We start from the raw sequence: 23,770 nt of genomic DNA on the forward strand, positions 1-23,770 counted from the left end.
ACAGAGACAAATAGAACAATGGAAAAGAATACAGAGACCAAAAACAGACCTCATACATACCAGAACATATTTTATGAAAAAAGTGATTCTACAATGCAGTAAGAAAAAGTGGTTATTTCAAAAAATGAGGCTATAGCATTGGCTTTCTATAAGGAAAAAATGTATAAAACTCCTTTGTCACACCACACATAAAAGTGAATTGCATATAGATTGCATACTTAAATATGAGCTTTAAGCATTGAAGCATTTAGTAGACAGCCAGAAACAAATATTCATGACTTTCAAGTAGACAAAGATTTCTAAAAATGGACATATGTGTTAAATATGAAGAAAAAAATCAATAAATGGATTTACATTAGAGTTAACAACTCATATGCATCAAATGCCCATTAAGAGAGAATGAACAGTGATAGAAGTCATTCCAACAATATGTATCTTAGAAAAAGTATAAAAAATACTCCTGCAAATTTATATGGAAAAGACAAACAGAAAAATTGAAAGAAAAATTACAGCAACATTTTGAAAGTGTTATTCAGGGTCTCCTGGGAGTCTACAAGGTCAAGACAATTTTTCCTAATAACACTAAGTTGTCATTGTTTTTTTCATCCTCATTGTTTCATAAGGAGACCTTTCCAAATTGTGCCCCTCCTGTGATATCACAACTAATGGGAGGCAGGAATAGATAAGATAAGATAAGAAGAGTTGTCTTCTACTGAGTCAGATATTAAAGATATTTGTAAAAATGTAAAATAATGTTACTTTTCTCATTGATATTTCTCTTCCTGAAAATAGAGCTATTATTCATAAAAATATGCAACTTAGACTCATATGTAATGGGCTTATTGTTATTTAAAAATAAATTAATTAAAAAAATTCTCAGTTTTAAATTTCTAATATGGGAAATATCAATAAATATAATCCACAAAAACTAAAGATCTTTGCTGTTTTCAATAGCAGTGTAAGGTGTCCTTACAGTAAAAAATAAAAATAAACTGGGGCTTCTGGGGAAGATGGTGGAGTAGATGAACCCTAAGCTCATCTTGCCCAATGGACACAACCAGAAAATGGCCACATCAGTGTAAGTAACCTGGAAAACAACCCAAAGATTGGGAAAACGGACTTTCCACAGATAACTATAGACAGGAGGCTGAATTGAAGAGAGTAGGAAGGGGAGAGACATGGTTAGGAGCTAAACAGACCCACGGGACTGTCCACAGGAGGGAGGAAGACTTGGTCATGGAAAGGAGAAAGAAACAGACTCTCACACCAGGAAACTTGGACAGGGATGATGAATCTCCATAGCATTTGCCTTTGAAAGTGAGAGGGGCTAAATGTTGCAAGTTCTTAAAATAAACAGGGCTTAAAACCTGGAACTTTAAAAATCAGGAAGCTTGTGGGAAAGCTGAGAGGGCAAGAGGAAACTGAGCCCACACCCTGAAAGAGACTGAACAACAAAGAGCCCTGTGATGATACAGCATGGAAACAGCAGTTTGAAAAATGCTGGGGTATACAGGAGTGAGATTTATTAATGAATCTCAGAGAATGTGGTGGAGGGACAGGGATCATTGTGAAACTTCTCCAGGAACAAAGGAGCTGTTGGGTGTTATTTCCCTTCCCTGTCTCCCAGCATAAATGTAGGAACACCTTTGGGAACGTACACAATACCAATACTGGCCACCTAACTTCCTAACACTGTGCCTTACCTCCACATTCTCCTGTGAACATGCCTCCTCCAGCCAGGCTTAGTCTTCAGGTCCCCTGCCCTGGCAAACCTTGCTAACACCAAGGCCCCTGTGTGCTTCTGTGGTTCCTCTTCAGCCCAGCCTGCCTAGGTTCCTGGCAGCTTCAGGTCCCCTCCAACCTGCATGAACCTTCCTGGCACCTATTGCCCCACCTCCACCTTCTTCTGCAGTTTGGTGCTACTGCATGTCTCGCAAACACCTGGTCTGACTCAACTTAAGTCCAAGGCAGCCCCAGACTGACCTGCTAACAACAAAGGGACCAAAGCCTACCCACAATAGGCAAAGAAAGCCATTGCAGACAATTAGACTAAAGGCAAAGGGGCTCAGCCACAGTAGCAGGTCACATGCAAAACACATAGGAGAAACTCCTGAAGAGCCAGGTTCTGGTGAACAGGGAGCAGTGCACTGCAGGACACTACAGGACCTCTTATTCAAAGGGCATTACTTTCAGGAGCAGGAGATATAGGTAACTTTTCTAACACATAGAAACAGACCCAGAGAGATAGACAAAATGAGAAGATGGAGGAATATGTCCAAAATGAAAGAACAGGACAAAAATCACAGCAAGTGACCTAAGTTAAAGGGAGATAAGAATATGCCTGATACAGAATTTAAAGTAATGATCATAAAGCTACTCACTGGACTTGAGAAAAGAGTGGAAGACCTTAGTGAGACCTTAACAAAGAGATAGAAAACATAAAGAGCCAATCAGAGATGAAGAACTCAATGAATGAAATTAAAAATGAACAAGATGGGATAAATAGTAGATTAGAGGGAACAGAAGGACAGAACAGCTACCTGGAGGATGGAGTAATGGAAAGCAATCAAGCTGAACAAGACAGAGAAAAATAATAGTAAATGAAAATAAGTTTAGGGAAGTTAGTGATACCATTAAGTGTAATCACATTCACATTATAGGGATCCTAGGAGGAGAAGACAGAGAAAAGGGTACAGAAAATTTATTTGAAGAAATAATAGCTGAACACTTTCCTAATCTGGATAAGGAAACAAAAATCCAGATCCAGGAAGCACAAGGAGGCCCCAACAAAGTCAATCCAAGGATGTACACGCACAAGATACATAGTAATTAAAATGGCAAAAAGTAGTGAAAAAGTGAAAATTTAAAAAGCAGCAAGAGGAAAGAAAACAGTAGCATACAAGGGAAACCCCATTAGGCTATTAGCTGATTTTTCAGCAGAAACGAATGACACATTCAAAGTGCTGAAAGAAAAATAAATATATAGCCAAGAATACTCTATCCAGCAAGGCTATCTTTTAGAATAGAAGGAAGGATAAAGACTTTCCAAAACAAACAAAAGTTAAAAGAATTCATGATCACTAAACCAGCCCTACAAGAAATATTAAAAGAGATTGTTTGAATCGAAAGGAAAGACCACAAGTAGGACTAAGAAAAGTAGATAGTAAAAAAAAAAAAAACAATAAAAAATCATTATATCTATAAAAATCAGTAAAGGGATTCACAAAATAAAAAGAATATAAAGTATGACATAATATCTAAAATGTGGTAGTCGTGAGGGAGAAGTATAAAGAATGGATTCAAATTAAGTGACCATCAACTTGGCATAGATTGCTATATGCAGAAGATGTTATATACAAACCTAATGGTAACCACAAATCAAAAACCAGTAATAAATATGCAAAAAATAAAGAGAAAGGAATTCAAGTATACCATTAAAGAAAGTCAGCAAACCATGAGAGAAAAGAACAAGATAAGAAAGAAATAGAGAAGGACTGCAAAAACAACCATAAAATAAGAAACAAAATAATAAATACATAACTACCAATAATAACATTGAATGTAAATAGACTAAATGCTCTAATCAAGATATAAGGTGATAGAATGGAAAATAAAAAACAGGACTCATACATATGCTGCCTTCAAGGGACTAATTTCAGACCTAAAAACACAGACAGATTGAAAATAAAAGGGTAGAAAAGCATTTATTATGTAAATGGAAGTAAAAAGAAAGCTGAGGTAGCAATACTTACATTAGGAAAAAAAAACAGACTTTAAAACAAAGACTGTAACAAGAGACAAAGAAGGATATTATATAATAATAAAGGAGACAATCCAACAAGAAGATACAACAATTGTAAATCTTTATGCACTCAACATGGAAGTTCCCAAATATGTAAAGCAGCTAATAACAAACATAAAGGAAGGAATCAATAGTAGTAGAATAATAGTAGGATACTTAACACCCCATTTACATCAATGGACAGATCATCCAAACTGGAAGTCAACAGGGAAACAGTGGCTTTGAATAACACATTGAACCAGATGGATCTAACAGAAATATTGAGAACAGTCCATCCTAAAATAGCAGAATATACATTCTACTCAAGTGCACATGGCACATTCTCCAGAATAGATCACATTAGGCAACACACAATTCTCAACAAATTAAAGAAGGTCAAAGTCATACCACGCATCTTTTCAAACCATAACATCATGAAACTAGAATTCACACACAAGAAAAAATCTGGTAAGAGCACAAATACATGAAGGTTAAATAACATATCACTAAACAAGAATGAGTCAACCAAGAAATCAAAAAGTAATCAAAAGAGACATGAGGGTAAATGAAAATAAAAACACAATGTTCCAAAATCTTTAGGATGTAGCAAAAGCTGTTATAAGAGGAAAGTTTGTAGTAAGAGGGCCTGCCTCAAGAAGGAAGAAAAATCTCAAGTAAACAACCTAATGTTACATATAAAGGAGCTAGAAAAAGAAAAACATAAAAAACTGAAAAACATTAGAAGCAAGGAAATAATAAAGATTAGAGTAGAAATAAATAAAATAGAGGGACATCTGAGTGGCTCAGTCAGTTAAGCATTATACTCTTGATTTTGGCTCAGGTCATGATCTCACTGTGGGTTTAAGCCCCACATTGGGCTCTGTGCTGACAGTGCAAAGCCTGCTTGGGATTCTCTCTCTCCCTCTGTTTCTGCCCCTCCCCTGCTCTCTCTCTCTCTCTCTCTCTTTCTCTCAAAAATTAAAATAAAATGAAATAAAATAGAACTAAAATAATAATAGAGCATATAAATGAAACTAGGAGCCACTTCTTTGAAAAAGATCAACAAAAACTTAGACTCACCAAAACAGAAAAAAGAAAGAAAGAAAGAAAGAAAGAGAAAATGAAAGAAAGAAAGAAAGAGAAAGAAAAGAAAGAAAAAGAAAGAAACATTAAACAAAAAAAGAAGGAAAGACAGCAAAGAAAGAAAAGAGAGAGGACTCAAAATCAGAAATCAAAGAGGAGAAATAACCAACTGACACCACAGAAATATGAAGGATTATAAGAGAATATTATGAAAAATTAGATGCCAACAAATTGGACAACCTAAAAGAAATGGCTCAATTCCTAGAAACATAACTTCTCAAAACTGAAGCAGGAAGAAATAGAAAGTTTGAAGAGACCAATTACCAGAAATGAAATTGAATCAATAATAAAAAAAACTCCCAACAAACAAAAGTCCAGGATCAGAAGCCTTCATAGGTGAATTCTACTTAACATTTAGAGACATTAATACCTATTTTCAAAGTATTCAAAAGAAAAATAGAAAAGGAAGGAAAGATTCCAAATTCATTTTATGAGGCCAGAATTGCCTGACCAATACCAGATAAAGACACTACAGGAAAATACACTACAGGAAAAGACACTACAGGCCAATATTTCTGACAAACATAGATGCAAAAATCCTCAACAAAATATTAGCAAACTGAATCCAACAATACATTTAAAAAATCATTCACCATGATCAAATGGGATTTATTTCCAGGATGGAAGTGTGGTTCAATATTCAGAAATCAATCAACATGATATATCACGTAAACAACAAAAGAAAGGGAAAAACATAAGATCATTTCAATAGATACAGAAAAAGCATTTGATGAAGTACATTGTCCTTTCATGATAAAACCCTCAACAAAGTAGATTTAGAGAGAACATGTCTCAACATAATAAATGCCATATATGAAAAGCTCACAGCTACCATCATACTCAATGGTGGTAAACTAAGAGCTTTTCCCCTGAGGTCAGAAACAAGACAAGGATGTCCACTCTTACCACTTTCATTTAACAAAGTACTGAAAGTCTTAGCCATAGCAGTCAGACAAGAATAAGAAATAAAACGCATTCAAATTTTTAAGGAAGAAGTAAAACTTTCACTATTTGCAGATGACATAATATTATAAATAGGAAACCCAAAACAGTACACCAAAAAAAAAAAAAAAAACTACTAGCATTGATAAATAAGTTCAGTAAGGTTACAGAATACAGAATCAATATACAGAAATCTATTGCATACCTATAAACAAATAAAATAGCAGTAAGAAAAATTAAGAAAACAGTCCCATTTACAATTGAAACAAAAATAAATAGGAATAAGCTTAACTAAGGAGGTGAAAGACCTGTACTCTGAAGACTATAATATATTGATGAAAGAATATTAAAATAACACAAACAGCAAGTTATTCCATGCTCGTGGATGGGGAGAACAAATATTGTTAAAATGTTAGTACTACCCAAACCAATCTGCAGATTTAATGCAATCGTTTCAATACCAATAGTATTTTTCACGGAACTAGAACAAATGATCCTAAACCCATGATTATATGATCAATTAATCTTCAACAAAGTTGGTAAGAATATGAAATGGGAAAAACAGTCTCTTCAACCAATGGTGTTAGGAAAACTGGACAGCTACATAGAAAAGAACAAAACTGGACCACTTTCTTATACCATACACAACAAGAAACTCAAAATGGATTAAAGCCCTAAATGTGAGATCTGAAATCATAAAAATCCAGAAATGAGCACAGGCAGTAAGTTCTCTGATATTGCCCATAGCACATTCTTTAAAAAATGTCTCCTGAGGCAAGGGAAACAAAAGCAAAAAGTAACTATTGGGACTACATCAAAATAAAATGCATCTTGGCAACAACAGAAACAATCAACAAAACTAAGAGACTACTGACTGAATGGGAGAAGATATTTGCAAATGACACATCTGATAAAGGGTTAGTATCCAAAATATATAAAGAACTTACACAACTCAACACCAAAAAAAAAAAAGTCCAATTAAAAATGGACAGAAGATGTGAACAGACATTTCTTTTTTAAACTTAGATTTTTTAAATGTTTATTTATTTTTGAGAGAGAGAGACAGAGTGTGAGTGGGGGGTGCAGAGAGAGAGAGGGAGACACAGAATCCGAAGCAGGCTTCAGGTTCTGCACTGTCAGTGCAGAGTCAGACACAGGGCTTGGCCCATGAGCCACGATATCACGACCTGAGCTGAAGTTAGACACTTAACCAACTAAGCCACCCAAGCACCCCTGAACAGATATTTTTTCCAAAGAAGACATACAGATGGACAACAGACACATGAAATGATGCTCATCATTAGGGAAATAAATAAAAACCACAATGAAATATCACATCAAACTGGTCAGAATGGCTAAAACCCAAAACAAGAAACAAGCGATGCAGATGTGGAGAAAAAGGAATTCTTGTGTACTGTTGGTAGGAATGCAAACTGGTGCAGCCCCTGTGGAAAACAGTATAGAGATTCCTCAAAAATTAATAGTAGAACTACCGTATGATCCAGTAATTATGCTACCTGGTATTTACCCAAAAAGTACAAAAACACTAACTTGAAAAGATATAAGCACCCCTGTATTTATTGCAGCATTATTTACAATAGTCAAATTACAGACCCAAGTGTCCATTGATAGATGGATAAAGAAGATAGGGGATATATATAATGGAATATTAGTCAGCCATAAAAAAGAATGAAATCTTATCATTTGCAACAATATGGATGGTATTAGAGAGTTTAATGCTAAGTGAAATGAGTCAGTCGCAGAAAGACAAATACCACTGTAATTTTGTAGAGAAATTGGATATGCATAATAATAATGTTGGTCATAATAGTTTTCCTACAGACTGGCCTAAAGATGCTGAAATTATTTTATATACCCACTGCTTCAGAATGTATTATGTGCTTAGAAATTGTCATATATATATATATATATATATATATATATATATATAACATATATATATATTCTGCATGTACGATATATTCTAGTAGTAATATAAAATATAATAGTAATATAAAATATAATTAGAAATATAAATATATAATATATAATACATAATATAATATATAGAATATATAGAATATAAAAAATAATTTCCCTTACAGTTATTTGTAGACACAAAAATACAATTAGATTGTTATTTTTTGACCATTTTAAGAGTTATCTAATTCTATGTTAGCTAATCTTGTTTTAATGATTACTACTTCTTTGACTTTATAATCATCGAATACAGTATAATTTAATATAGATTCTTGCCAAGATGTATAATAAAAATTCCTTTTTTATAGTTATGTTTTAAACATGATTATATTATCATAAACCACAACTTGTGTTTATACATTAATGCTGAATATTCTAGTAATTTCATGACATAATTTTCCAGTGTATCATAGGTTTCAGGGAAAATTAACCATATTTATCAGAATTTTCTGCTTCCAGTACACTGTTTAGTTTAAGTAGCATAGCAACATATTTCTTTTTAACATCAATATACTAGAATTAAATTTTAATATTACATAGTTTCAGAAATAGAGCAAGAATAAACATAGAAGAAATTATGCAAATATGCTATTGGACTTTGAGTTTTATACTCTCTTTTTTTAATTTTTAGATTTAAAAAAAATTTTTTTTAACGTTTATTTATTTTTGAGACAGAGAGAGACAGAGCATGAACGGGGGAGGGTCAGAGAGAGAGGGAGACACAGAATCTGAAACAGGCTCCAGGCTCTGAGCCATCAGCACAGAGCCTGACGCGGGGCTTGAACTCATGAACCGCGAGACCATGACCTGAGCCGAAGTCGGACGCTTAACCAACTGAGCCACCCAGGCGCCCCTAATTTTTAGATTTAATTATGAAAATATCCAAAGCATATAAAAGTAAGAAAAATTATGTAATGAATCTTGCGTGTCTTTCTAAATGTAGCACTTATGAATATTCTGCTACCTTGCCTTCATTTATCTTCTTTGTCTTTGTTTTCTTTGTTGAGTTTTGAAAATCAGAGTTTCTATAAATTTAATATTCATAAAATCACCTCGGGACCTTATTAGAATGTAAATTCTGATTCAGTGAGTCTGTGGTGGTGATTGAGTTTCTTCATTTCTAATGTGTCCCAGGGGAGGAGAGTGCTGCTGCTCTGGGGTGCCACACTGTAATGCATTTGTAAAGCATACTTCAAATATTATGCTTTTTCAGCAGTACCTACTTCATTATGTATTTGCAAAAATAAGAGTCTTTTTTTTTTACAAACTCATGTATTAGCCTACTTAAAAATTAACAATAATTCCTTAACATCATCTAATTTTCAGCCCATTATGTTTCCCCAAATATCTTGACAGTTTATTTTTATGCTTGATTTGTACAAACCCAACCTGACAGCTCAATGCACAATTTTTCTTGCCTCTTGAATTTTGTTTAACATGAAATAGTCCCTCATTCTTTTTTTTAATCCGTTGACTAATGAAAGTTATCCTGCAGAATATAGCACAACTTGTGTTGTCTGTTACCTTTTTTGTGTGTGTGTCATTTAGCTTGTGCCTCTTTCCCAATCATATTTAGGGCAAAACAGGAATTTCATTTTGTTGCTGCCACCTTTTCTAAGCGGATGTACTTTTTCCAGTTTATCTTTTTTGTTGATGGTATAGTTTTTGTGGGGTCCTCATTTCAGTTCTTTATTCATGTTATTTGAGGCCTTGTCTTTTGTCTCTTCCTGAGGCTCTAGCATCCTAAAGGCTGCAAGTGCTCACAGAGCAGAAATAGTTTCATTCTCCACAGATGACATTGTTCCCAGAGCTTTCTTTGTCTAAAGATCCAAGTGTTTTCTTTATTTCTTAAAATTTTTATTATAGACCATTTCAAACCTATACAAAAGTAAAGAGAAAAAAATAATTCATAATATGATGAATACCTGTATACCCATCATCAAGGTACAAAAATGATCAGTTTTCCAACTGATCTCATTTGACCTATAGTCCTACCCACCCTTCCAAAATAATGTTGTCAAATCCCAGATAACCTATCATTTTATAAGTATTTCATTACACAACTAAAAAATAACTTAAAAAAATTTCAAAACATACACAAAATATCATTTTATAGCTTAAAATTCATGATTTTTATTATCTTTAAATATCCATGTTGTATTCATATTATACCATTTGTCTTATAATTCTTAAATAGAGTTTTATTCAAAGTATAAATTGAGTTCTATATTTTGTAATTGGTTTATTTGTTGGTATCTCTGTTTAAATCTTAGTCGTGTCTTCCTACCTCTTGCTTTTATGTTGCTGATGTGAATGGGCAAAACAGAATATTTGTCTTGTTACCCATACTTTAGATTTTGCCAATTGCAACCCCATGATGTCACTTAACACATTTTTCTGCCACTATATTTCTTGTAAGTTGGTAATTAGATACAGAAGCATAATTAGATTCAGGTTTGATGTATTTGGTGAAAGCTAAATTTATAAGTGGTATTTTCATGACGTCTATTATCAATTTTTAAGTTAATCTGAAGTATAGATTTTTTTTTACAAAAATCTAGAAAATATTGAATGCTCTTCCTTTTTCCTCCATGCTCTCTTCCTCCTCCTTATTTTTTTTAAACTAGTTTTCAAGGTAATGAGTTGGTTATCTATTTTCATCCAAAGGTGACCAATTAAGCTTTCATTGCTGTTGTTTCTTAATATCAATAATAAACTCATGAATTTAAACATATTTGATGTTTTGATCCACTGCATTTATTTCTGAGGATTCTTTTTTTTTTTTTAATTTCCAATGTTTATTTATTTTTGATAGAGAGAGAGAGTGCAAGCAAGGGAGGGACAGAAGGAGAGGGAGACAGAATCCAAAGCAGGCTCCAAGCTCTGAGCTATCAGCACAGAGCCTGACCTGGGGCTTGAACTCACAAACAGTGAAATCATGACTTGATCTGGAAAACTGACTGAGCCACTCAGGCACCCCTGAGGATTCTTAAAATATCTGAACATTGTACATTAACAGCCTATTCAAATTTGCTTCTAGAATATTTTTGACAAGAGCATAGTAGTTTCAGATGGAGTTCATGCTTTGTTGTAATAGTGAGAATAGAATGCTCCACCTTTTTTAAAAAGTTTATTTATTTATTTTTGAGAAAGAGAGAGAGAGAGAGGAGTGAGAGAACATGAGTGGGGGATGGGCAGAGAGAGGGAGAGAGAATCCCAAGCAGGCTCCTCACTGTCACCACAGAGCCTGATGCGGGGTCAAACTCACGAACTATGAGATCATGACCTGAGCTGAAACCAAGAGTCAGACACTTAACCAGTTGCACCACCCAGGTGCCCCAATGCTGCATCTTTAAAAAAAAAACAGTTGTGTATAATAATTTCTGCTTTTTAAATTTTCTTCCTATACTTTTGCATGTCAAGGGGTGAGCTGTGGAAAATATGTTTAAGTGATTGTATTTGATAAAAGACACAAAAGAAAAACTATTCTAGCACTTTTAATTAGTCAGTTTACATGGAATTCTGGCAATTGTTTTTGGGATCTAGGCTATAATTTCTCTATCCAAGTACATTGTTATATTTTGCTGATGAGCTATATACCAAATTCTTCTATTCCATAAGGGTCAAGTTTTTTGGTAAATATGCTTCAATTATTCTATCTGTATTTTTCCATTACGAAACTAATTTTGGTGACAAGGTCATTGACTATGGAATAAGCTGTTTTATCTCAATAGTACATCAGAAAGGCTGATTTTTCTAATTATTAAACCTAACTATTTGTGTACCAGTGGCTTTCAATGAGCTTAATGCTACTTCATAAAAGATCATAGCATCTCATACTTTGTGGTATAGATAGGTTCCCTATTTTCTTAAAACAAATATATTTATTTGAATCACACTTTCCCTTCAGGCAATCATATAATCAGATCTTCCAAATATACCATAGAGAGAAAGTTGGTCTTTTTAAGGATGTTTAGGCTAATTTTAATGATTATACATATTTAGCAAAATACTGTGCCTTGGAAACCAATTGCCAAATGGATGTTAAAATTTAAAGAGATTATTTTAACTGAGAACATTGTTAATTCTATAAAGTGTAAATACAGTGTAGATATCAGTGATTTTGTAATGAGAATTATTAAAATCACTTGAAAATCTTGCATCTGCTATGAATTAGTCAATTCCACTTTGTTTTATTTGTATTTCCACTGGAGAGACTTCAATTTCAGAAATCTCAAGTAAATAACAAAATTTAAAGCTTGCAGTTATAAGATTATCAAGCATGTTACTCTCCAAGATAGCTGTAATATAAGAAAAAGCAAGATAACACAATAGCAAATATTTATCTAACTAAATCATTTAGTGCTCATTACATTTGCCTCTACACCACTTTAAATTCCTTTAATAAAATAGAATAATGATTAAGGCTGAATACTTCCCTGTACCACTTGCCACATTAGCCTTCTGTTTTTGTCCTTACCATGTATTTTCAGTGCAAATAAAATCTAAGTTTTTATTTATAATTAAGTGATTCTTGGTTTTTCAAAGGGAAGATCAACACTCTTGAGAACAAAGACACCAGGAAACAGCCTAAAATATCCTCATTTTAATTGTCATTATCCAAGAAAAGATTTTTTTATAAAAAAAATATGGTTTATCATTGTAGAACAATTTCCATTGACATGGATAGTAATTAGTCACAAATTATCTTCAGCATAGTTCACATCCACACATAACAGAACAGAAAATGTGAGTCTTAGACAAACAATCCAGGTAGAAGATCATTAAGATTCCCACTGTGACATGCCATGTAAAACCATGTTGATTTAAATTAGTCATCTGTAGTGTTCTATATTTTATACCATGTAAGGTACCAACTCATTTCACAGTCACAGCTGCTACACATTTATGACTGAAACAGAATGCTGCGCACTCCTATTTATGAATTGCACTGCAAATATTCTAATGTGTTTCATTAATAAATGTTATTTGCAGTGCTGTGGAGAATTTTCATTCTATTAAACATGTTTTTCACAATTCAATTTTAAATTTATAGCTTCTTAATGTAACTATGCAATGTTCTGGCAGTGTTAAAATTGAAGGAGTATTTTTTTTAGTTCAAACATTTTTTATTAATCTATTTTTAAATGACAGAGGGAATTATTTTGGGTTTAGGTAACTAAATAGCTGGGTTTAGTAATTAGAAAGGAAATACATAAGGAAAATGGAGGCATTGTAGACCAGTGAAACATAATGGTGGAGGGAGAAAACAATGTATGTAGATGATATGGACACAGACATAGTTTGTGGTTGTGATTGTTGTTATTCATGGTGTACTAAAGATTTTAGTATAAGTTAGTAATGATAAGTTCAAAAGTTGAGTTCAGAAAGGTAAGATGTGACTGAAGAAAAGTCTTGTTTAGCAAGCTATGAATTCCACATTTTAAGGATGCAGAGAAATTAATGGATTTATTAATTTGGAGCCCCAATAAAGGATGCAGAGAAATTAATGGATTTATTAACTTGGAGCGCAAGTAGGGCTTTGTGCTGACAGCTCAGAGCCTGGAGCCTGCTTCCAATTCTGTCTCCATCTCTCTCTACCCTTCCGCCACTTGCACACTGTCTCTTTCTCTCTCGCAGATGAAAATAAACATGAATTTTTTAAAAAAAAATCAGTATAAAGGTAACTTTTATTTGTCTCCTTCAAAACTAACAAAATATAAGAATTAAAAAGACAAGAACTTAATCAAGTCAATGTATATAATACATAATGTGTTACAGTATATCACATATTAATAGTAAATATATGAGAAATTATGAAATATATGTGTATATATATATTTATGTATATATACATATATATGTATATATACAATATATATATGTATAACCTATATGTATCCTCAAACCATACAATGATAAATAGTATAAATTATTCCTTCCGGGGCACCTGGGTGGCTCAATTGGTTAAACGTCTGACTTCTGCTCAGGTCATGATCTCACAATTCATGAGATCAAGCCCCACATTGGCTTTCCGCTGAAAGAGCAGAGCCTGCTTCAGATCCTCTCTCTCCCTTTCTCTTCCACCCCTCCTCTGCTCTCTCTCTCTCCGTCTCTCTCTCTCAAAAGTAAATAAACATTTAAGAAAATTATTCCTTCGGATCACTGGGTATTTGTTTGAACTTGAATTATGGGAAGAAATTCTTTCCTCAAATGTAGATTTGAATATAGGTTTTCCTAAAATAAGTTTCATAACTCCACAATAGTCTATCTAATGATGATTTCATTAATGCAGTGAGATTTAGAAGTGTGATGGGTCATATAAAAAAAAAATTTAAGTTCCCTGTTAACAATTCATGTTGATGTTGTTAAATGATATGTTACTGAAATTCTGACATGTTATTTATCATATCAATAACTCAGTTTACCAGCTTTAAAATACCTTCTGGAGATTAAGTGGGAAGAATGTGGTGAAACAAAAATGCACCTGATCAAAACACACTGAAAGCCTTTAACACAGGGAAAGTGTGGAAAGACCTCCAAAGAGGGAGGTCATGTGTTCCCAAGGCCGAGGGAATAATAAATTTAGTGAGATAGTTTTTGTGACAAGATGAACCTCCATTCCACACTATTATTTAAAAAGAATGGCCCAATTTGCAGATGAATAATAATCCTGAGAAATGTACATAGAATATGTAGATATTGCAATACAAAAGGATATAGAAGGTTAATAAAAAGCCAAGAAAGGATAAAAGAGGAATTTTCCAAGAAAACAAAATTTTACCAACAATATATACTTTCTAATGAAATAGTAATAGGGTATATTAAAAAACTATAGGGCTAATATACGTGATTATAATAACAAAGGATATAATTTAAGCTAGAAGGCACCAGAAGAAAGAATATATATATCTATATATCTATGTGTATGTCTATGTGTGTGTGTATATATATATATATATATATATATATATATATAGTACAATGTTGGAAAACATTAGAGAGAACAAAAACTAAAACGGACATCACCAAAATGATAGGGAATACAAAGGAAATTCAGTCTATGCCCAAATGAATACAAATATCTATTCACTTCAAAGTGATACTAGAGAAATCCTGCGTGACTTTAATGACATATTTTTCAAATATGCACACACAAAGTAGAGTGATCAACACCAATCTGAATATACAACTTCAAAGATGAATAAGAATTTATATAGATATATTTCCACACACAAAAGACAAGTACATAAAGTGAAAAAAAATCACTCTGGCTTGATTTACTTACAATAATACTTAATTTTTACATTTTGAAATAGAAAATATGCTTTAATTTTTTATACATGATATACTCTTATAAAAAGAATAAAATAGTAATCTTTATTTAATAATTGGGTAATATATAATAACTGGTAGATTCAAATAAAAATTTATTTAAATGCTAGTAAAGAAAAACAGGAAATGAAAAAGAGAATGAAAATGACATAGAGAAATAAATAAAAGTACTAGAGAGACACTTGCCATTCCAAGTGCCATTCTACTTGGAAATGTGAAAAATTCTATTAACCAACCCTTCAGTGAAAGATAAAATAGAAGGAGATTAGAAAATTTCTGAAAAAAATTAATAATAACACAACTTATCAGAATCTTTAATTAAAAATAGATTTATTATAAAATAAATAAATCATGGGGATAAAAAGTGTACAGCACAGAGAATATAGTCAATAATAATATAATAACTTGGTGTGGTGACAAATAGTAGCTATACTCATTATTGGAGAATATTGTAATGTATATAATTATCATATTGCCGTGTTGTACAACTTAAAGTAATATAATAAGTCAACTATACTTCAATTAAAAATTTACAAAAACCTAAATAGATTAAAGCAGTTATCTGAAGAAAATCTATAGCCTCAAATATCTGCATCAATAAAAAAATGAAAGAATGAAAATAAATGATTCAAATTACTGTGATGGTTCATTGTATATGTCAACTTGACTATTCCATACTGTGCCTCAGTATTTGATCAACCATTATTCTGGGTGTCTGTGAAGGAATTTGGGGGATATAGTACTTGAATTGATAGAGTGAGTAAAGCAGATTGCGTCCTCTAATTTGAGTGTCCCTCATCCAATCAGTTGAAGACCTGAACAGAACAAAATGGTGACCCTGCTGCAATTGATAGAGTGAGTAAAGCAGATTGCGTCCTCTAATTTGAGTGTCCCTCATCCAATCAGTTGAAGACCTGAACAGAACAAAATGGTGACCCTGCTGCAAGTTAGAGAAAACTGCCTGACTGTTGATCTGGAACATTGATCTTTTCTTGCCTTTAGACTCAAAGTGACTGGCTCTTCTTGGGTCTGGAATCTGCTGGCTTTCTGACTGGAATTTACACCATTGGATTTCCTGGATTTTCCAGTTTGTGAACTGCAAATCTTGGGATTTCTCAGCTTCCATCAACACGTGAGCTAATTCCTTATAATAGATTTTTTTTTTTAATTTATAAGAAATGGTTCTGTTGGTTGGTTGATTCTGTTTCTCTGGAGAACACTGACTAACATGATTCTAAACAAACAGCTAGTGAATGAGGATCAAAACAAATAAAAATGGAGCATAAGAAGGAAATCATAAAAATAAAAGCAAAAATTAATAAGGTAGAAAACAGAAAGAAGGTAGTAAAATTCTATTTCTCTGAAGATTATCTATAAAAAAGAAAAACTAATTAAATTTTAAAAAGGAAGAAAGCAAATAAACAAAACAAATAGGAAATAACTACCGAAAAAATTGAAAGTAATAATAGACAATTTGCATACATATATGTAAAATTAATTAGAAGCATGCATTAAATGGTTGATTTATTAGGAATAAAATAGTTTATCAAAATTCATCCCAATATAAATAAAAACCTTAAGCTTGTCAATTCCCATAGTGTAGTGAAAGTTCTGAAAGAACTTATCATGTCTATATTATTTGATTGGGGAGCTCCACTAAACCATTAGGGATCACATAGTGCCACTATTACATAAATCCTTTCCAAGCACAGAAAATAAAGGTAAACTTTCAAATAATTTTTCTAGAGCAAATGTAACATTGGTACCTAAATTTGACAGCTCCACAAAGGAATGTTACATGTAAATATCTCTTATGTATATCAATGCCAAAATCTTTGACAAATTAATATGTGACTTCAACCAAGTTATGAAAATAATATGCCATAACCAGGTGAATTTTATGACAGACATGCAAGAATGAGAGAATATTTGTAACCTATTCATTTAATTCACTTTATTAATAAATGTAAAGAGAAAGAGCACTATGATTTTTTCCATAAATACTGAACAAAAGAGACATTTCATTTGTAATTATGGTTAAGTATTGCTTGAGCTTAAATTAGGGAGCTTAAACTTGGGTTATCCAAGTGGGACCAGTGTAATCATATGAGAATTTATAAGCAAAAGAGAAAAGCAGCAGAAGGCAAAGAGACATGTCAGAAGAGGTAGTGAGACAGAGTTGAAATATGAGACAGATTTTGCTCATTATTGCTGGGTTGAAGTTTTGACTGTTCCTGTGTGCATGTACCTGAGTCCTAAAGCCGGTACGTTAATTAATGGCTAATCAGTGGGTAAGCACTAGAGACAGTCTACAAAGTCTAGGAAAAAAAAAGGTTTCCCAATATCTTAACTACTACTTACTATTATGCTGAAGGTATTAGCCAATGAAATTAAATGGGATAAAATTATTAAAAGCAGAAAAATAAGAACTTCCTCTGTTTGTAGATGCTATGATAGTTTAACTGGAAAAAAATAAAACTGAGAATCAGTAACAATGCTTGCTTAATAAAATAATTCAACAATATGTCAAATATAAAATTTAATAAAAAAATTGCTAGCATTTGCAAACACAATACCATTTGGAAGTTATAAAGGATGAGAAACCCTTATTTTTATTAATAAAAATATAAAATATTTATGAATAAACTTAATGAGAAGTGTTCAAAACTTATCTGAAAAAAAAACATAAAACACTTTCGAAAGACAAGACACAGAGACAGATTTGAAAAAATATAAAGGAATCCCTTATTTCATGATAAAAATATCTCAACATGAAGATATAAATGCTTCCAAAAATAACACATTAATTTAATTAACAAGACCCTAATAATATCATCAATGAGCTTTGTTTGACTTGGATCATTTGATTCTAAAGTTCATAATGAAATAATTTTGAAAAAACAATGATCTCTTGGAAAACTTTGAAAAGGAAAACTTTTAAGAGAGGCTGATTTTACCAAATAATAAAATACAATACAAAGCCTCTAAAATTAAGATAGTGTGATACTGACACATGAATAATAAGGTCAATGAAACAAAATGAAAAGTCTACAAATGGACTCAACTACCCATAGAAGTCTAAAGCATGATAAAGGTGTCATGTCAAATCACTAGGACAAAGATGGTCTTTTTAATACGTTTTTGGTGTTTCAGTACAGCTTTTAGAAAAGGCAATAGTTTATCTATTCCTCAGATCATTACCAAGAATAAGCTCCAAGAGCATCATAAATTCAAATGTTAAAACATTAAATCTATACACGTCTGGATCTAGTCTATAAGTTCCTCACTAGACTAGATATAAAGAAAGCTTTTAGTGACTAAAAATTCAATTATAATAAGACAAAAGACTGACTTATTGGACCACATAAATATTAAAGAAAAAGCCTTCTCTTTTTTCTTAAAGAACAGTCACAATAAAATGGAAAATAAAAGGCCAATCAAATTAAAATATAAACATAATATTTGACTATATACCCTCGGCCTTGAGTGGGGTTTTCTAACAGTAGAAATACAGATGAATCGTAGACTTCTAAAAATAGGTTATTTTGTGGTTGGATGGGAGAAGGTATTCTGACACTATTTTAGATTACAGATTGAGCAAATGAAAAATTATGTTGATGTTGAGAAGCAGGTTTCTCACAATGGAAGAAGACACACATGTGGAATGGGCAAAAATAATACCCAAGGTAAATGAACTGGTGTCAGATATATTGGCATAAAGACATGATTTCTAATATATGCATATTCATGTATATATATGTGTGTACAAATGCATGTATATGTGTGCATATATATGTGTGCATACATATATATATTGTGCATATATCCACAGGTACTCTGATCTTGAAAGAACCTAGAAGCAGACACCCAGTAGCAAAAAGCATATCTAGTTCCCAGATCATGGTTTTTAATATCTTTCTCCACTAAAGAAACCAGTAATCCTCAGAAAATAATTGATTTGAAGGCTAGAATAATTAGCTGATGAATTACAAATTATGGAAAATCTGAAAGAATTCATGAGTCTGTACTGATAATGAATAGATAGATAAGTAAATATATAAATAAATGGGAAAAAAAGGACAGTTCTTGCCTTACAGCAAATTGTCAAGTGACATGATAATTATGGAGGAAGCACTGGAGTTGGCAAAATCATAATTTTGCAACAATTGTAGTAGAGATTATTGCAAACAATGATCAGCAATTCATGCTAAATCTAGTGGGAAGTTTAGATAAGGAGCAGATTATATACATTTTAAGATATCTTCCTACAGATTGTCTATTGGTTGAAGGGAAAAATAATTAACTATACTTTGGAGAAATTGGGCAACACTTTGACCAAATGCTCAAAATAAATATCATCAATTAAAAGTAGATGCACATTGTGTGCTGTCAAATAAAAAACCCAGCTAACAATATAATATTATGAAGCATCTGGTCAGGAATACATAATCTTGTCCCAGGCATTAGGAGACATCAGATAAGCTCAAAATAAGTACCGTTCTGCTAAGTATAAATGAACAAATTTCTTCAAAATATCAATGCCATAAAAGGTAAGCAAAGGCTGTGGAAATGTACAAAATAAAGAAGACGGAAGGAATGTAAAAACTGAATTCAACAGGTATTGTATTGAAACCTAGTGTTTCAATACCATACCATAGGTATGATATTGAAGGAAAGAAATGCTATAAATAAATCTTTGGGTCAATTCATAAAATTAGAATAATAGATAAAATTATTGTGCCAAAATTAAGTTTACTGAAGGTGACAGATCTACTATGTATTACTGTACTTATGTAAAAAAAGTCCTTATTCTATAGAAATATAAATTGAAGTGTTTAGAGATAAGGGGTCATTATATAAGCAATTTATTTCAGATGGCTCTAAAATATTATGAATATAATAATATTATTATAAATATATAAAATATAAATATATCAACATTCATTTTACACACACAAGATACCCATCCATAATGTGTACACACACACACACACACTATTTGGTGGGGAGGAGATATGCCCCATATATTTTACATGCTTAAATCTTACCCATGAGGCCCAAACACCTGCAGAATAGAGTGAGAAGGGAGGAAGGAAAGCCAAAGCAAGAAGAATATGAGGAAAAAGGACATTTATGCCTGAGCAATCTGGGAGAGATGATATACAAGGAAACTGCACACTCTGACCCCTTAGAAGGAAGTAGAGATGGTATTTCTTTAATTGTCTTGTATATGGCTGCGACCAAATCTGGAGTATCTGGGATGAAACTGGTATTTTAATGATGCTGCTCTGAGGTTTTCTCTGTAGTCTAGGGAATGTTGCTGAATTCTGGGCTGTCATGAGTTCAGAAGTATTTTCATGGGACATTCCAGTTTTCCCTTCACAATTTCAATAATGTATATAACAATTGTTAAGTAGCCAAACAGACTAAGAAAACTGCCATGTAGCATAAAGTATCATTCAGCTGTGAAATGCATTGTCTAGAAGATGTGTCTGGTACCTTAGAGTACCAGACTCTTACCAGACTGGAAAGCTAGGCTCAGGTGAATGTGTGTATCAGAACATTTGCATGTGGTAATCTTAGAGTAGCTGGAATGCTTATACTGTGGCTCAGGGTTTCCACAGAAGGGCCAGGCAGTGGAAATTATCAGTCTCTTAAGACCTGTGCATAAAAATGGTAGAGTGCCTCTTCTGCTCCATTCTTTTAGTCAAACTGTCATGTAAACCAGTCCAGATTCAAGGACAGAAAACTCCATATCTTCACTCCAATAGGAGTGAAAAATGTGTGCTCACCTTTAATCACCTCTACATGTTTGTTTACTAAATATGAGAAATTCTATATTCCTATTATCTCTTAAATTTATTTATTCCATTTATCCTTACTACTTCATTCTTATGCAGACTTTTTTATAAGATGTCAGTTAAGTTACTGTAATTGGAGTGACCTTGCTGAAACTATCCAAAAGTTGCTCATTATCAATAAAGAAATATCCACACTTTTAGCAAATCATACCACTCCTTCTATGATTCTACTTTTGCCTAATTATTTAGTTAAATAGTTAATGCTATTTCTTGACTTGCCATCTACCCTAAACAGTTACCTAACCTATAGACCAAAGAAAAAACTATTTAGAATTTTGGTAAGACAATAATTTTCTTCAACTTCTTATATATACTCACCTTTCAAGATTAGGTTCTAGTTTGATTCTTGTGTGGAATCTTTACTAAAGGCTCCCAATTCTAAGGTAAATATGACTATCTCCTCGTTTGTACTGTGTTGTTCATTGTAAATATTTCTAGTATCTTAATTTCTTTTCATTTATTTTTACATAACTGTAACTAATAATCTTTAAGATCATTGAAAGAAGAGGCTATGTTACTATGTCTTAGCCATATTTGTAATCATGTCTCAATACAGATTCCTTCGCCAATGCCTAAGAATTATTAATTAGGTAAATAGATACAGAATAATGACCAACCATTTCCCTCCTTTAAGGAGATTCATTGCCAGGAAGCAAAAATAAGTGAAGGAGAAAAAAAGGTAAACAGTAACAAAAAATTAGGGGGTTGATAAATAAAGAAAACTTCAAAACAAAGTATAAGACTTGGGCTAAAATATTGACTTCGGAATGTGAGAATGAACGATGTCTTAAACATCTTAAGGAATAAGTTTCTCTGGCAAGAATCAATTTGAGTGAATAGCTTTTTGCTCAACTTGAGTTAGTAATGCAATTCAACTTATGTAGAGAAACAGATGAACATGTCTTTATATTCTTTGGAAACAATAAAATGACCCAAGTTAATCTAGTTGCTCATTACATTTAGTGCAGATGTCAAGCACTTCCATTCTAAAAAGTTTATTTTAAGAGGTAGAATAAATTTTACTTTATATCTCTGGGACAAACAAAAGTATAGTGCAGCTTTAAGGATAACTGGAACGAACAACTTGAAAATGACCAGAGCTCTTTTCTTTCCTCCAGTCTCTAAAACCTGATTCCTTTGCAGGTTATCTCCTTTTTTTCTGGCCACCTTCTCTGTTGGGTAGGACCACCAAAAGAGCCCAGGTTTTACCTTTGATTATATCTCCACCTGAGAGAAAATAGAAGGGTTTTTTTTTTCTTTTTTTCCTTTCTCTCCAATACTCAATTCAAAGATCCTTTAAACTTTTAAACTTATACAACTTAGGACATATGATCATTGCAAGATCAACCAATAATTGGGGGGTGGGAGTAAGGATTGAGTGTGCTGTTTTTTAGCCTCATTCAAGTGGTGACTCTGAATCAGTTAATAATAGAAAGAAAGGCAAGACTCTATAGAAAGATGGCAGTTATCATTGGAATTACATAGTTGAAATAGGAAAAGAAAAAATTTCCACAAAAAAGGAAGTGATATTACAGAAAGACAACCAGTGCTACACACTGTGTATTTTGCATCTGCTAGGAAATGACTTTGGCTGTTAAAAACAGACATAAAATAACAATAACTTCAAAAACTAAAATTTTCTTCCTCTCCTTTATTACAAAATTGTATCCTAGCATTGCACTATCATTTCACAATGACCTCATGGACTTAGGCTCCTTTGTCTTTCTCTTCTGTCATCCTTATTCTGTGGTTTCCATGTGCAAGCTCTTTTTGTGTTCACAGGATGATTGCTGGAGCTCTAGTAGTTGTGTATGCAATCTATACAGGGTGAAAGGAGAAATTAGCAAGCATAAAGGAAAGAAGGAATTTGCTATTAGAGACACATTTAAGAGCTTTCACAGAAGTTTTACACAATACTAGATTTTTTTTGTTTGTTTGTTTGCTGGGCCCATTGCCATCTCCTAAAAATGTCAGGAATCCATAATAAAAGGAACAACATAAGAGTGGATATTGGGTAAGCAACTAAGAATCTATGCCACATGTCTCAATTTTTCTGACAAGATTCAGCAAAGGCCTTAAAACATAAATAGCTCAAGAAGTAAGAAATGCATTAGAAGTAAAATTTAAATTTTATTGAAAATAAGCCATGAATTAAAGTATAAATCCAAAATTTTTATTATTCTAAAATATGTCATAGTCTGAGCTTCTCCCAAGATCATACTTCCTTGTTTCTTAGATTAAGTAAATAAAATCAACATTTTCTACAATTGGCAAACTGTCAGTAGTCCATGATCATGAACATGTGTAGATATGCAAGCAAAGCTAAACATCAAGAAAGCTATAGATAAACTTGGTTTCCAATATTATTCATTCAACACCTTTTATGAAGATGGATGCAACCACCCTGCAATTTTTATATTTTTCTCTTCCAATTAAGCAAGAAAAAGCTTCATGAAACATGACTGATTTTTGCGCCAACAAGTATGTTTTTGTTTTAGCTATTACTTTTGTGTCCATTTAGAGACACAAAAAATTCTGTTTGTAAACCTTTCCAAATGTCTTAAAATGCTGTAACTTGGTAATGAAATTTGAAGATACCAATGAGAAAGAGATTTTGTTATGTCATATTCTTTAAAAGCAAACGGTTAAAAATAAATATTTTTTCTTTCAGTTTTTAAGGTATTTTCTTGCTGATAAGTTCATTGCCTTTAAAGCTTTTAAAATAATG

The 23,770-nt window shown here is 32.5% G+C and overlaps 1 long non-coding RNA gene across 3 annotated transcripts in view; it reads left to right on the forward strand.

The window, feature by feature from the left end:
• Positions 1–23,770, forward strand: part of LOC125924840 (uncharacterized) — a 581,404-nt gene that overhangs the window by 434,439 nt on the left and 123,195 nt on the right. For all 3 annotated transcript variants that reach the window (XR_007458595.1, XR_007458594.1, XR_007458596.1), the window contains one exon: positions 16,184–16,313. This is a non-coding gene — a long non-coding RNA (uncharacterized LOC125924840). The remainder of the gene's footprint in view (positions 1–16,183; positions 16,314–23,770) is intronic.

This window comes from Panthera uncia, chromosome F2 (assembly GCF_023721935.1).
Source record: "Panthera uncia isolate 11264 chromosome F2, Puncia_PCG_1.0, whole genome shotgun sequence".
NCBI classification, from domain to species: Eukaryota; Metazoa; Chordata; class Mammalia; order Carnivora; family Felidae; genus Panthera; species Panthera uncia.